This window comes from Musca autumnalis, unplaced genomic scaffold (genome assembly GCF_047663935.1).
Source record: "Musca autumnalis isolate F117 unplaced genomic scaffold, ASM4766393v1 scaffold_3, whole genome shotgun sequence".
Taxonomy (NCBI): Eukaryota; Metazoa; Arthropoda; class Insecta; order Diptera; family Muscidae; genus Musca; species Musca autumnalis.
In genome coordinates, this window is record NW_027411866.1 from 4,369,487 (window position 1) to 4,382,608 (window position 13,122).

Consider the following 13,122-nt stretch of genomic DNA (forward strand, 5'->3'; position numbering starts at 1 on the left):
AATAGATTTCTTTATTAGAATGGCAACACCGCCACCGTAGGTAATTCGGTCTTTCCTTAAAATGTCATAGCTGGGAATTGAAAAATCATCTGAGTTATCCAAGTACGTCTCCGATATGCAAGCAATGTCCACCCCTGAGTCTTTCAGGAATTGAGACAGTTGCGGTTTTTTATTTCTTATGCTTCTTAAATTAATCTGAAGTATTTTCATGGTCATCAAGACGCTTCATTTTCTCTTTTTGAAATGCTTCAAAAAGATGTAATGGTGTATTGATGCCGCTATCGGAGCTTGTGGATAGATGATTGGAATTTTGAGTACTGGTGAGGTTGGTTGTAGGTGTAATTGGTTGAGAATTGTTGTTATTAAGGGTGAAATTTTGTACTTGATTATTCTGTGTATTTTCAATTGTTGTGGAGTTGCAAAGCGAGTTTAAGTTGAACTCGGCATGAGTAGTTATAGACTCAGCAACGTTAGTGGATACATCTAGGTTTGTTTGATTTTCGTGCATGTCAGAGCCTGCTGACATGGTCTCAGCATTAGAATCTATTAGGTCAGGATCATCCTGAAGAGGATCCGGAACAGTGTCATTAGCAGTTGCATTTTTAAGTTTTCTTTTTTTACCGACTTTGGCATTTACTTTCAGCTTTGGACGCTTCGCATTTATTTCTGGAAATTCTTCCATCGAAATGTGGAAAATGTCCGGAGAAATGGGTTGCTTAGTAGCCTCTCTTGTTTCCATGATCTTTGGGGTTCTTTCTTCAGCTTCCTTTTTTGCTTTTTGCCTAATCTCTTCTCGAACTTCACACTGATTAGACCTTGAGTCGTGTGGTCTTCCACAGTTAATACATTTTGGTATTAGTGAACAAATGCCCGTATGTGCGGTGCCGCAGCGTGGGCATAGATCGTGCAATCGGTTGCAGACTCGGGCAGAGTGCCCGTATCTCCAACATCTCTTACACTGAAGAATCCGCTCAATGAACGGTTTGACCGGAAAGAAAACCTTGTTTAATGATACGTGGGATGGTAATTTGTCACCACGGAAAGACAACATTACCGCTTCCGAATTAACTCTCCTTCCTTCACTAGAAGGATCAGGTCTAGTGAAGCGCTTGACTTCAGTTATGTCGATGTCTTCAGCGATCGGACCATATTCGGCCTTATGTTTAATACTTAGATTTTCAAATATAAACTTTTCAGTAAATTCGTCATTTGCTGGAATTTGCACTACGGCCTTAATTTCGCAGAGCTCAGCAGGAATAAAAACGCTGTATGCCTTGCGAAGGTCTTCATTGGCAGCAATATCATTGATGGTGTCACGGTTATTACAGATGATTTTCATCTTGCGTTTTGTGACAAAATGAGTTTCTAAATTTTCATACTTATCGTGTAGGTCACTTGCAATTTTCATAACAGGAATACTTGTGCCTCTTTGGTATGCCTGCAGAATTGCTATGTACTCTCGCCTGTAGCTCACATATTTTTTAATTCGGGGTAAAGGGTATTTGTACCCATCTTCCAAAGTAATTTCACCGGCCTCAGGCCAAACCATATTCACTTATCAAAATTGTAATTAATGAATGTGAAAAATAAGATTTTTTTTCGCTTGAAAAAATTTGAGCGTCCTATTCGTTCGGTGTTTTTCGAGCCAATCAACCTAAAATTACCATGGTAGATGCTTCAGCCCAGCTGATCGAATTGAAAACGTCAAAATAGAATGGGAATTCGTCACGAAAAATCAAAGTAGATACTCAAACGTAAAAAACAATCAAAACATATGATTGTTTACAAATTCTGAAATTTTACATTACAAAAAAGTTGCTTTGTTGTAGCAATTCGCCGATGCATCTACGTTGTTACTTGCTGCAACAACAATAACTAGTTCCCGGTCCACACTAAGAGTAACTTCACTGAAATTTTGACATGAAAGTAAAAGAAAATGTAAAATAAAACGCTCTGATCGTTTCAAACGAATATTGAACAAAGCAAAATTGTAGAACACGTGAAAGCGTGTACACTAGTTTCTTGTGTTATTCCCAAAAAATTCAAAATTTCCTATCAATATTTCATTGAAATTACTCTAGTGTGGACCGAGACCATTATATGTCGAAGGTCACACTAGCGCTGTTTCAACATGGCGACTTCGAGTTTATAGGCGAGGGGAATGAGGTAGTGAAACCGCCGTACATGGTTTTCTGTGTTTGCGATGTTGCCTCTTCCTATTATTTGTCCATATTTACATTAGGCAATTTTCCTTGCGGCAATTGTCAATTTGCGGGATAGAGAGGTGAGGTATATGGTAACCCTTTGCCTCTCAGCACCCTCTCTCATCGACAAACTGACAATTGCCGCAATGAAAATTGCCAAATATAAATATGGACTTTGTTTCAAGAAACTCGCTAGTGTGACCAAGGACTAAACTAATGTTTGATGAAATATATGGTCGATGGTCAGACTAGCAAGGTTTCTTGAAACCAATTTCTTTAAAGTTTCTTTTCAAGTTTTCCAAGTGTCCACACGCGTTAACGCGAAATTTAATAATTTTGCGTGTCCTCTTTATTTTACCATTCGCTTTTGTTGTGTTTCTCATATCAATAAAAACAAAACCATTGTTACGTATCCCTGTGAGGCGGCGCTAGAGGGGACCTTCGGCTAGCTTCGCGGTCTCGGGTCTACGGTCCTCAACCCGTCCTCTTCTCTAGCCCATCAGGGCGAACACGAAAAATTGAACTCTACACATCACAAACACTACATTGAAACACAAACAAATCTTGCTTTGACAAGGGAGCATTGATCTTCCACTCCCACATGTAGCCCACCCAACCATGGTTTCCAAAATCCACATTTTTAACTTTTATTGGAAACCCCACAAACCACACACACTCACCTCTTCACCTTTACGGTTTCACCCTATTAGGAAAGACACAATCAAAACATATTATTTACGATTATAAAACATTCAATACATTATAAAGTTTATTAAAAAATAAATATCTCTTAAGTTTATATTTTTTTTGTCTGATTGTATAAAAAAAAGCAAGGAAAATCTAACACCAGTACGACCAACAATATTAATTCTTTAAAGACACCTCAAGTATAGGAACACCAGAAACTATAGTCTGCACTTGCCAGACAAAATAGCCTAAAATTTGATTACCTGTCCTAAGGGAGCTCTCTTACGATGGTATAATATGGCACTTCAGCCAAGTTCTACGAAATCAAATAGTTTCCTGTTATCCCTAGCACCTGGATTAATAATTCAAGTAAAATATTCTGGCGGTAGAAATTCTTACAAAATCATATGAACATAAAGGACAATCACAACTTATACTAAGACATAATAGATCTGATTAATAAATATAAGATATCTTTTTTTATATTTAAGTGTAAAAATTGTTTCCAAAAAATGTAGTCTCGATTTAAAACATTTTATGCCCTCAGCTCTGGCAAATGTAACTTATGAATCTTTTGCTTTTAGTTAGTTTGATAATTGGCTATTTAGAATTAAAAATATTTCTCTTTGCTTTTCTCGTTTCAGGTTAAAACCCCGCTGCTGTCACATTCAAATCATACACATACAGGTTACCTGTTCGTTGGCTCGGACTTTAATCAAATGGGCGCTGCCTCTACTTGAATCGAATATCTGGTCACCAAATTTAGAACCTTGGAAACATAAGCTTCACCCAGCAATTACCCACTGATTGAGCAAACCACAAACAATTCGCTGTTGCACCCAAAAATAAAGCACTTTAGGCTTGTGCAAAGGTCTCCACACAACGATGGAAAAATGCTTCGAAAATGATTTGGAGTTGCTACCAAATAGACAAACTAGCCCCCATATGCAACACCGGAGGCCAGAAGATCATAACTTTCCTTGGGAAACCTAGCACACAACGTTAAAAATGTTGTTAATCATTTGTTTTAAATTTGCACCAGCCAAACACTCACTTTTGTTGGTTGTTTCCATAAACACATATAATAAAGAGAACGTTACAAGTCACTGTTTTTGTATGCAATTTAATTGTTTTATTTAAAAGCGTTAAGCCACTGGTCAGCAACTTGACATGACAGCACGGGAATTTGAAACAACTAACCTCTTTAGTTCGGCGCAATTTGTCTTTTATAGTCCAGCCATTTTCCACCATTTTCCTAAATTTTCCAATCAAAAATAGAAATCACTCAATCATAAATAACACCACCAAATGGCTGCCTTTTCACAGCTGATCGTTTTGGGAGTATTGCTTACTGAACATGACCTCAACCTTTTACACTGAACACACCCTACGTTCATTGAAACTGGCAACACCGCCCATTTCCTTTTTCCATTGTCTTTTAATAATTGCCTGACGCGCGAACGCCTCGATTAATTTTTTCCAAAAAAAATTAAAATAGAAGGTGTCTGGTTTATTACCCGTTGCAGCTCTACGAACATCATATTCCTGCATAGAAAAAAAAACTTAATGGCACCCCCATTACGCATTGACGTCGCCTCACAATTTTCATCTCCAGTCAACTGTACAGCTCATATCCACGCAACAAAACTTCGAACATGGATGCGTTCTTTTTTCCATGGCCGATGTGCGTGGTTATCATTTGCTCCACGTGGGGAACTCCCACACCCTGGAGTCTCTTAGCCGGGCAAACTTTCGTTAACCATATGGGTAAGTATTCCATTTGCACCAATCATGCGGATTCTGGAATAAGCGGTACTTTTGCAGGTGTCTGCTGATTTGTGGTAGTAGCACCTAACACCCTCACATATACAAAGTCGGCGACGTCGCAGATCTGCTGACGACGCTGGCATCAACAACGGCACAACTCATTCAACATGTGACTTCGTAACCAGCTCATTCATCGAAACATCCGCAACAAGAAGAAAATTGGTCGACGGCCGCATCTACGCTGACATCGGCGTCACTCACTCATTCAACGTTTACTACGTTATCACTGACATGTGGATACCAGCTCATTCATTACCGCCACATACAAAAGAAGAAGAATGTTTTGATTTACATTATTTTCTCATCTTCACTTGCCGTCCGTCGGTGTCGATATAAATTCAATTCCCCCAATGTTCTTTTAATGCAGAATTTGTTTGAGCAATGTACATTTATACGATGCTACGAGAATGTGAGTAATCCTGGTATTAATTACATTATTTATTTTAATAAATCTTTTGTCATTGCAGGTTCCATCCATGCAAAACATAATTGGTAGTGTGCTCGGGGGAAGAGTCAAGAGTTTTCCGCGAGTAAACTTTCTTGCCTATTGCAAGTTGAATGGCGCAAGAAGTCATTTATAAATTTGTTGTTCGTCCGTTTGCATTTTAAGTCAATCATAATAGGAAAACCTTATAAGCTACAAAAATAAGGGTACGCCGATCTTTGATGTTGGACTCACTCGTGGAGTGGTGTTTTCTCGAAAGGCCTAAAGTGTAAACCTACATGATGTTAAAATTTTCATGTATTTTCGTGAGTATAGACAATATCTCATTTATCCAGTTAAGATTTTTGGTAATTCTTATTTTATTGTGTTTGTCTAGTGCCATTGGGCAATTGAATGATTGGATGATTGGCTACCCCGGCTTCTAGTGGACAATTCAATAACATCTTTAGATGCCACGTCTGTGATTTCTTTTTTTTCCGTTCGGTTTCCATGCAATCTGTAGTGGAGCCTTGAAGGGTAAGTTTTTGGAAATCTATTTTATGCTTTTTCGGTAAGTTTTTTTTTTTTTGACCTGTTTGACGGTGGTCATTTCTGCACGGACGTTTGCAGGAATTGTTTGCATTCCATACTGACTTAATCAAGTTTTATGTATGTAGTGTATGTGGTAATAGACGGACCTGGTTCTGGTGTCAATTTGAGTGAATTAGTGCAGTGTGGGTGTAAATTAAATTTATAAATTATAATCTACACAACTTCATAACAATTTGCATAGTATCTTTTAACATAGAATATGCCCTGCTTTATGTATTTCTTGTCTATATACTACTCAATTATTTGCAGTTATATTGGTTCTTAGGGAAACGGTGACAATATCGGTTTAGCTGTGGGGGGGCTAAGGACGAACGAATTTTTTCCAACAATGAATACAGCACATGAACTGTTTTCAGTATCAATAACATTTCATATAATACATTTCCGGTGGATCCGCTGTAAATTGCCATAGAGGCTCAAAGATAGGATAAGTTTCGTGTATGGTTCTCTCATTCTACACCCCTTACAGTGGATGAACATCGTAACCTGCTGATTCCAGGTCCCTTATTATTTAAATCAGTAACCACCAAGTAGGTGTTCCTTCCACGCAAAACCGATGTCAAAAATTATGTTCTGTATTGTTTGTCCTCCTTTTGTTTAACACAGTTTGCCTGTGGTGAAGGCCTCCATTCACTGCCAATCACAACTCACAGCATTTATGATCGTTTTCAAGTTTGAGAATGCATGTGTGAGTTTTCAAGACTGATAAACAAAAATAGTTTTGAATTTCAAATGAAAACCCTTCTGTCAGATAAATAGCAACAAGGCCTACTTATATAAAGTAGTTACATGCATTATAACACAATGTGGTTATTGAAATTAAATTATCGAAGAAAAATATCGAATCATGGGGTAGTCCAAAAATATTCTTTGGATAACGTAGACCTAATTTGAAACCCCTCTAAAATGAGCCATGTTAGCACAAAAATGTAATCATAAAGCTTTTAGAATTGTCTTAGGGCCTTTTTATGACCCGTTTACGTTGAAATGAAGGATTTTCTTGAAGAAAAATTAACTTTCTAAATGTGATGAGTATAATACTGAATATAATAAATTCTGAAATCTTTATTTTTCAAAAAAGTTAAAGAGGCAGTTGATTGTCACTTCTACCTTCTTTAATTTTTCTTTCTGTTCTTCTGTCAATATGTGCATTTCCTTCTCATATTCAACGTCTTCAGCAAATTTAGCATGCATCTTCTCGATGTCGATCTTATTAACCTTGACTACCTCTGGTGCTATGTTAAAAGCCTTCCAAAAATCTATACCTAAATACAGGCTTTGCTCCAAGTCGGGGCATAGATAAAAACATATTTCTTTTTCGGTTTCTTTGTATGCCACTTTCAGTCTCACCTTACCCAAGATACGGTGTAACTGTCCGGAAGCTGTCCTTACATTCGTGTTATATGATTCGGGGCCAATTTCTAACACGTCTAAAAATTCTCTACATCCTTTACCTAAAACGGGAACGGTAGCTCCTGAATCCAACAATCCTTTCATTTCTTTTCCTTTTATAGTGATCGTCGCATATGGTCTAGGATCCGACGTTTCGTTATATCTTCTAACCGAATCCACTAACATTTTTTTCATCCTCTTGTTCTGTTTTCTTCTTTCTCTTAATTTTGATATTCGGGCATATTGTTTAGCATTTCGGCTGGGTTTTGGGGTTTGATTGTCTTTAGTTATGTTTTGGGTTTGATCTTCGCCATTCGGGTTTGACTGAATCTCCTCCAACTCAAATATCCTCTTCTTCACTATTTCATAATTCGCCTTTCTGATCTCCAATGGAAGATAATGACGTACTGAAGGGTAATTAGGAATATTCATTGTTGTTGTTGTTGAGTGTTCGTTACGGGTTGGTTTATCGAACATGACTTTCCCGCCGACATCATGTTCTTCCTCGAGTTTTCCTGAAGGCATTTAGGGCACTTGGGTGCTACTGTGTTGGGCTGGCCACATCGGTAACAAAACAACGTTCTCTGCGACGACAGACAATCCATAAACCGATGTCCAGGTTTGCGGCAGTTCCAACAAACTTGGCCCGTTGTCACCTCTGAGACTGTTGGAGTCGGCTCTGGGTCAAAATAATTGTCTTGGTACGCTTCAGTATTTATTTCATTTACCCTGACGTTTCTATTTTGAATTGTAGCGATTGGCCTGGTCTCTCTTTTCAAGCATATCTTTTCAGCCCGTATACATTCCATGCGTAAGTGCTCCATGGAATGTATATTCATGGGATAGACCATCCTAAACATCTCACCCTTTAAATTTCTCTTCACAATCTGAACTAATTCGCCCTCGGATATTGGTTGAACTAGTCTCGACCTTAGCATATTGATGGCTTGGAAAAAGCTGTCTACGTCTTCCCCAGGTTTGAGTTTCCTCTCAACAATTTCACTCATTACCTCGTAATTTGATATGGTTGTGCTGTACCTTGTAAATAGGGCATCTTTTAATGTAGGCCAGTCTTTCACCACGCCAGTTTTTATTTGCAACCAGTACCATTCGTATGCTCCCCCATTTAAAAGTGATTGAAATTCGGCAAAAATCTCTTCCCAAGTTATATTATATTGTTTCTTTAAATACTCCAACCTAAAGACAAAATCTTCCACTGTCATACCACTTGGCTTACCATCAAATTTCAGTTTGAACCTCTCCACTTTGCTACCTCTATCAAAGTTGGTGGCGGGAGCGGAAACATTGTTAGATGATGGTATCACCGGCGGCCTACCTGTTTCAATTGTCGGTGGTGGAGTATTGAAATTGAAAGGTATTTGATTTGGTGGAGTCGGATTTGAATTATTTATGATTGTTAAGTTTTTAACTAAATCTCCTAGTTTGCCTATCGCTTCGTAAACATTCTTCATTACCCCCGCTATGCATTCTTGGACCAAGGGTCGGAAATCGATTTGGGCATTAGGGATATTTTCACCTCCTGACACTCTCACCGTATTATTCATTTCCGGATTTATTGGCACATGATTAGGGATGCTACTCCTATTATTAGCTGAGTGATTCATATTTATGGCGTTGGAAGTTGAAGGTTGATTGCCATTTATTGTTAGTGACATGTCAATGATAGCTGGATCTCCCCCAGTGGCTTGATTCATTTTCTTGCCCTTCTTACTTCTCGGTTTGTACTTTTTTGGTATGTTTTGAAAAGATAGCCTGCTAACATCAAAAGAAGCTGTGCGGTTTCTTTTGCTTCGTCTATATTCGAAAGGTTTCTCTTCCGTCATTCGCGATCAAAACTATCAGAACCTAACACGCCTATAATTTCTCAGTTTAAGAATAAAATTATATAAAAAGGAAAAATCAACAAAATAAAATACGTATGTAGATAAAAAAATATAAAAAATAAAATAAATGTAAAAAAATAATAAAAATCAAAAATAAATAAAGAAAATACAGAACAAGTATAAAACTTCACAAACAAACAAGATAGGGTTCTTCCGAAAGATGGGTTTTTGAGGTGTGTGTTTCTTTTTTTTTTTGTTTTTTGTAATGTCCTTACGGTTGTCAAAGCAGGTTTATATAGGACGAACGACAAACAAAAATGTAATTTTCCCTGATCTTCGAGTTGGTCTCTGCGGCTAATTTTCTGTTAGTTTACCCAACCTGAAAACGGTCTCGCAAATAGGTGTTGCAACTAATATCTGATCATCTTGATCCAGATCAATATTGCACTACCCTTTACTCGAAAACTATTTCTTTTACGTTACTTTTTACACAAAACACAAAAAAAACTGGTCATTCACAATACATACATTGTTACACACTAGACGAACAAGTTATTGCACTGACAAGTTATTGCATGTAAATGGAAGTGAGTATACTAAATATCCTATCCTAAGCCTAATATTGCACTTACTCATGTTTTCAATGGAAAACATGGATCAATACCAGCCAGGCTGATGGATATCGCTATATCACTTACTGCTATTATTTCCCTATTTTCTATTATATTGCGCTTAGATGTTATTGCACTTTTACTGGGTTTTAGTTCTTATAGAACTTTCTTTTTTTTAGTTTGGGCGCCATCTGTTACTTATCCCTGTGAGGCGGCGCTAGAGGGGACCTTCGGCTAGCTTCGCGGTCTCGGGTCTACGGTCCTCAACCCGTCCTCTTCTCTAGCCCATCAGGGCGAACACGAAAAATTGAACTCTACACATCACAAACACTACATTAAAACACAAACAAATCTTGCTTTGACAAGGGAGCATTGATCTTCCACTCCCACATGTAGCCCACCCAACCATGGTTTCCAAAATCCACATTTTTAACTTTTATTGGAAACCCCACAAACCACACACACTCACCTCTTCACCTTTACGGTTTCACCCTATTAGGAAAGACACAATCAAAACATATTATTTACGATTATAAAACATTCAATACATTATAAAGTTTATTAAAAAATAAATATCTCTTAAGTTTATATTTTTTTTTGTCTGATTGTATAAAAAAAAGCAAGGAAAATCTAACACCAGTACGACCAACAATATTAATTCTTTAAAGACACCTCAAGTATAGGAACACCAGAAACTATAGTCTGCACTTGCCAGACAAAATAGCCTAAAATTTGATTACCTGTCCTAAGGAAGCTCTCTTACGATGGTATAATATGGCACTTCAGCCAAGTTCTACGAAATCAAATAGTTTCCTGTTATCCCTAGCACCTGGATTAATAATTCAAGTAAAATATTCTGGCGGTAGAAATTCTTACAAAATCATATGAACATAAAGGACAATCACAACTTATACTAAGACATAATAGATCTGATTAATAAATATAAGATATCTTTTTTTATATTTAAGTGTAAAAATTGTTTCCAAAAAATGTAGTCTCGATTTAAAACATTTTATGCCCTCAGCTCTGGCAAATGTAACTTATGAATCTTTTGCTTTTAGTTAGTTTGATAATTGGCTATTTAGAATTAAAAATATTTCTCTTTGCTTTTCTCGTTTCAGGTTAAAACCCCGCTGCTGTCACATTCAAATCATACACATACAGGTTACCTGTTCGTTGGCTCGGACTTTAATCAAATGGGCGCTGCCTCTACTTGAATCGAATATCTGGTCACCAAATTTAGAACCTTGGAAACATAAGCTTCACCCAGCAATTACCCACTGATTGAGCAAACCACAAACAATTCGCTGTTGCACCCAAAAATAAAGCACTTTAGGCTTGTGCAAAGGTCTCCACACAACGATGGAAAAATGCTTCGAAAATGATTTGGAGTTGCTACCAAATAGACAAACTAGCCCCCATATGCAACACCGGAGGCCAGAAGATCATAACTTTCCTTGGGAAACCTAGCACACAACGTTAAAAATGTTGTTAATCATTTGTTTTAAATTTGCACCAGCCAAACACTCACTTTTGTTGGTTGTTTCCATAAACACATATAATAAAGAGAACGTTACAAGTCACTGTTTTTGTATGCAATTTAATTGTTTTATTTAAAAGCGTTAAGCCACTGGTCAGCAACTTGACATGACAGCACGGGAATTTGAAACAACTAACCTCTTTAGTTCCTCTTTTCCTAAATTTTCCAATCAAAAATAGAAATCACTCAATCATAAACATAACACCACCAAATGGCTGCCTTTTCACAGCTGATCGTTTTGGGAGTATTGCTTACTGAACATGACCTCAACCTTTTACACTGAACACACCCTACGTTCATTGAAACTGGCAACACCGCCCATTTCCTTTTTCCATTGTCTTTTAATAATTGCCTGACGCGCGAACGCCTCGATTAATTTTTTCCAAAAAAAATTAAAATAGAAGGTGTCTGGTTTATTACCCGTTGCAGCTCTACGAACATCATATTCCTGCATAGAAAAAAAAACTTAATGGCACCCCCATTACGCATTGACGTCGCCTCACAATTTTCATCTCCAGTCAACTGTACAGCTCATATCCACGCAACACCATGGCCCAATTATAGGTCCTCCGGCAAAATCAGATGATTTCGTTTTGAGCTGTCAAAAGGTATTGAAACGTCGAACTGTATAGAAACAGGTAGATGTATCTCGAAAAAAGAAAACAAATAAACTAATTGTTGTACTCGTAAAATGTCAACATTTGTTGTGTTTATATTAGAATCTATATATATAAAAGAGCTTAGTGAGTGAGTGAGTGACTGAGTGAGTGACTGACATATCATCGCCCAGACGAAACCGCTGAAGCTAGAAAGCTGAAATTTTGACTGTGGGTTGCTGTCGGTGTGTAGGGGTGAGATAAGGCTGGGTTTTTGGAAATTCGACCTAGAAGGGTACGAAAAGTACTAAATATGGTACCCTCTGCATTAGGCAAACGGGAAGAGCTAGAATTCTGAAATTTGGTATGAGGGTAACTAATGGAGAGTTAGAAAGATGTACCAAAGGGTTTTTGGAAATTCGACCTATAAGTGTACGAAAAGTTACTAAATTTGGTACCCATTGTATATTTTGAGCGGATATAGCTACAATCTTCATATTTGGTATGGGAATCAAGGTTGGGAAGTGGTGTTGATATAAGGAAATGATTTTGGGAGTTCGTACTTATGTGTACGAGTAGTACTAAATGGTACTAAATTTGGTACAATTTGGATTTGGGTGAACGGATGGAGCTGAAAACCTGAAATTTGAAATTTAGATTACCGTTGAACTGTACGATTGAGATATGGGGGTAGTTTTGGAAATTCATACTTATGTGTACGAAAAGTACTAAATGGTACCAAATTTGGTACAATTTGGATTTAGATAGACATGAAAACCTGACATTTGGAATTAAGATTACTGACGGAGTGAAGGATTGAGATATTTTCGGAAATTCTTACTTATGGGTACAAAAAATAGTAAACGGTACTAAATTTGGTACAAATTGGATTTGGGTGAACGGATAGAGCTGGAATCCTGAAATATGGGTACGGAAAGTACTAAATGGTACTAAATGTGGTACAATTTATATTTAAGTGAACGGATAGAGCTGTAATCCTCAAAATTTGGAATTAAGATTACTTATGGAGTGTAGGATTGAGGTAGTTTCGGAAATTCGTACTTACGGGTACGGAAAGTACTAAATGGTACTAAGTTTGGATTTGGGTGAACAGATAGAGCTGGAATCCTGAAATTTATAATTAAGATTACTTATGGAGTGTAGGATTGAGGTAGTTTTGGAAAATCGTACTTATGGGTACGGAAAGTACTAAATGTGGTACAATTTATATTTAGGTGAACGGATAGAGCTGTAATCCTCAAAATTTGGAATTAAGATTACTTATGGAGTGTAGGATTGAGGTAGTTTCGGAAATTCGTACTTACGGGTACGGAAAGTACTAAATGGTACTAAGTTTGGATTTGGGTGAACAGATAGAGCTGGAA

At 37.4% G+C, this 13,122-nt stretch overlaps 3 long non-coding RNA genes across 3 annotated transcripts; 1 reads left to right on the top strand and 2 right to left on the bottom strand.

Annotated features, from left to right (window-relative positions):
• Positions 1–2,938: 2,938 nt before the first annotated feature.
• LOC141397569 (uncharacterized) lies at positions 2,939–4,242 on the bottom strand. Its single transcript, XR_012411438.1, has 2 exons — positions 3,946–4,242; positions 2,939–3,880 (listed from the first exon to the last, which is right to left on the bottom strand). It is a non-coding gene; the product is annotated as an uncharacterized lncRNA (long non-coding RNA).
• Positions 4,243–4,269: 27 nt separating this feature from the next.
• LOC141397568 (uncharacterized) lies at positions 4,270–11,200 on the top strand. Its single transcript, XR_012411437.1, has 5 exons — positions 4,270–4,658; positions 4,716–5,127; positions 5,186–5,468; positions 5,540–5,679; positions 10,723–11,200. It is a non-coding gene; the product is annotated as an uncharacterized lncRNA (long non-coding RNA).
• On the bottom strand, positions 10,125–11,330 carry LOC141397570 (uncharacterized). Its single transcript, XR_012411439.1, has 2 exons — positions 11,133–11,330; positions 10,125–11,067 (listed from the first exon to the last, which is right to left on the bottom strand). It is a non-coding gene; the product is annotated as an uncharacterized lncRNA (long non-coding RNA).
• Between the last annotated feature and the right edge of the window lie 1,792 nt (positions 11,331–13,122).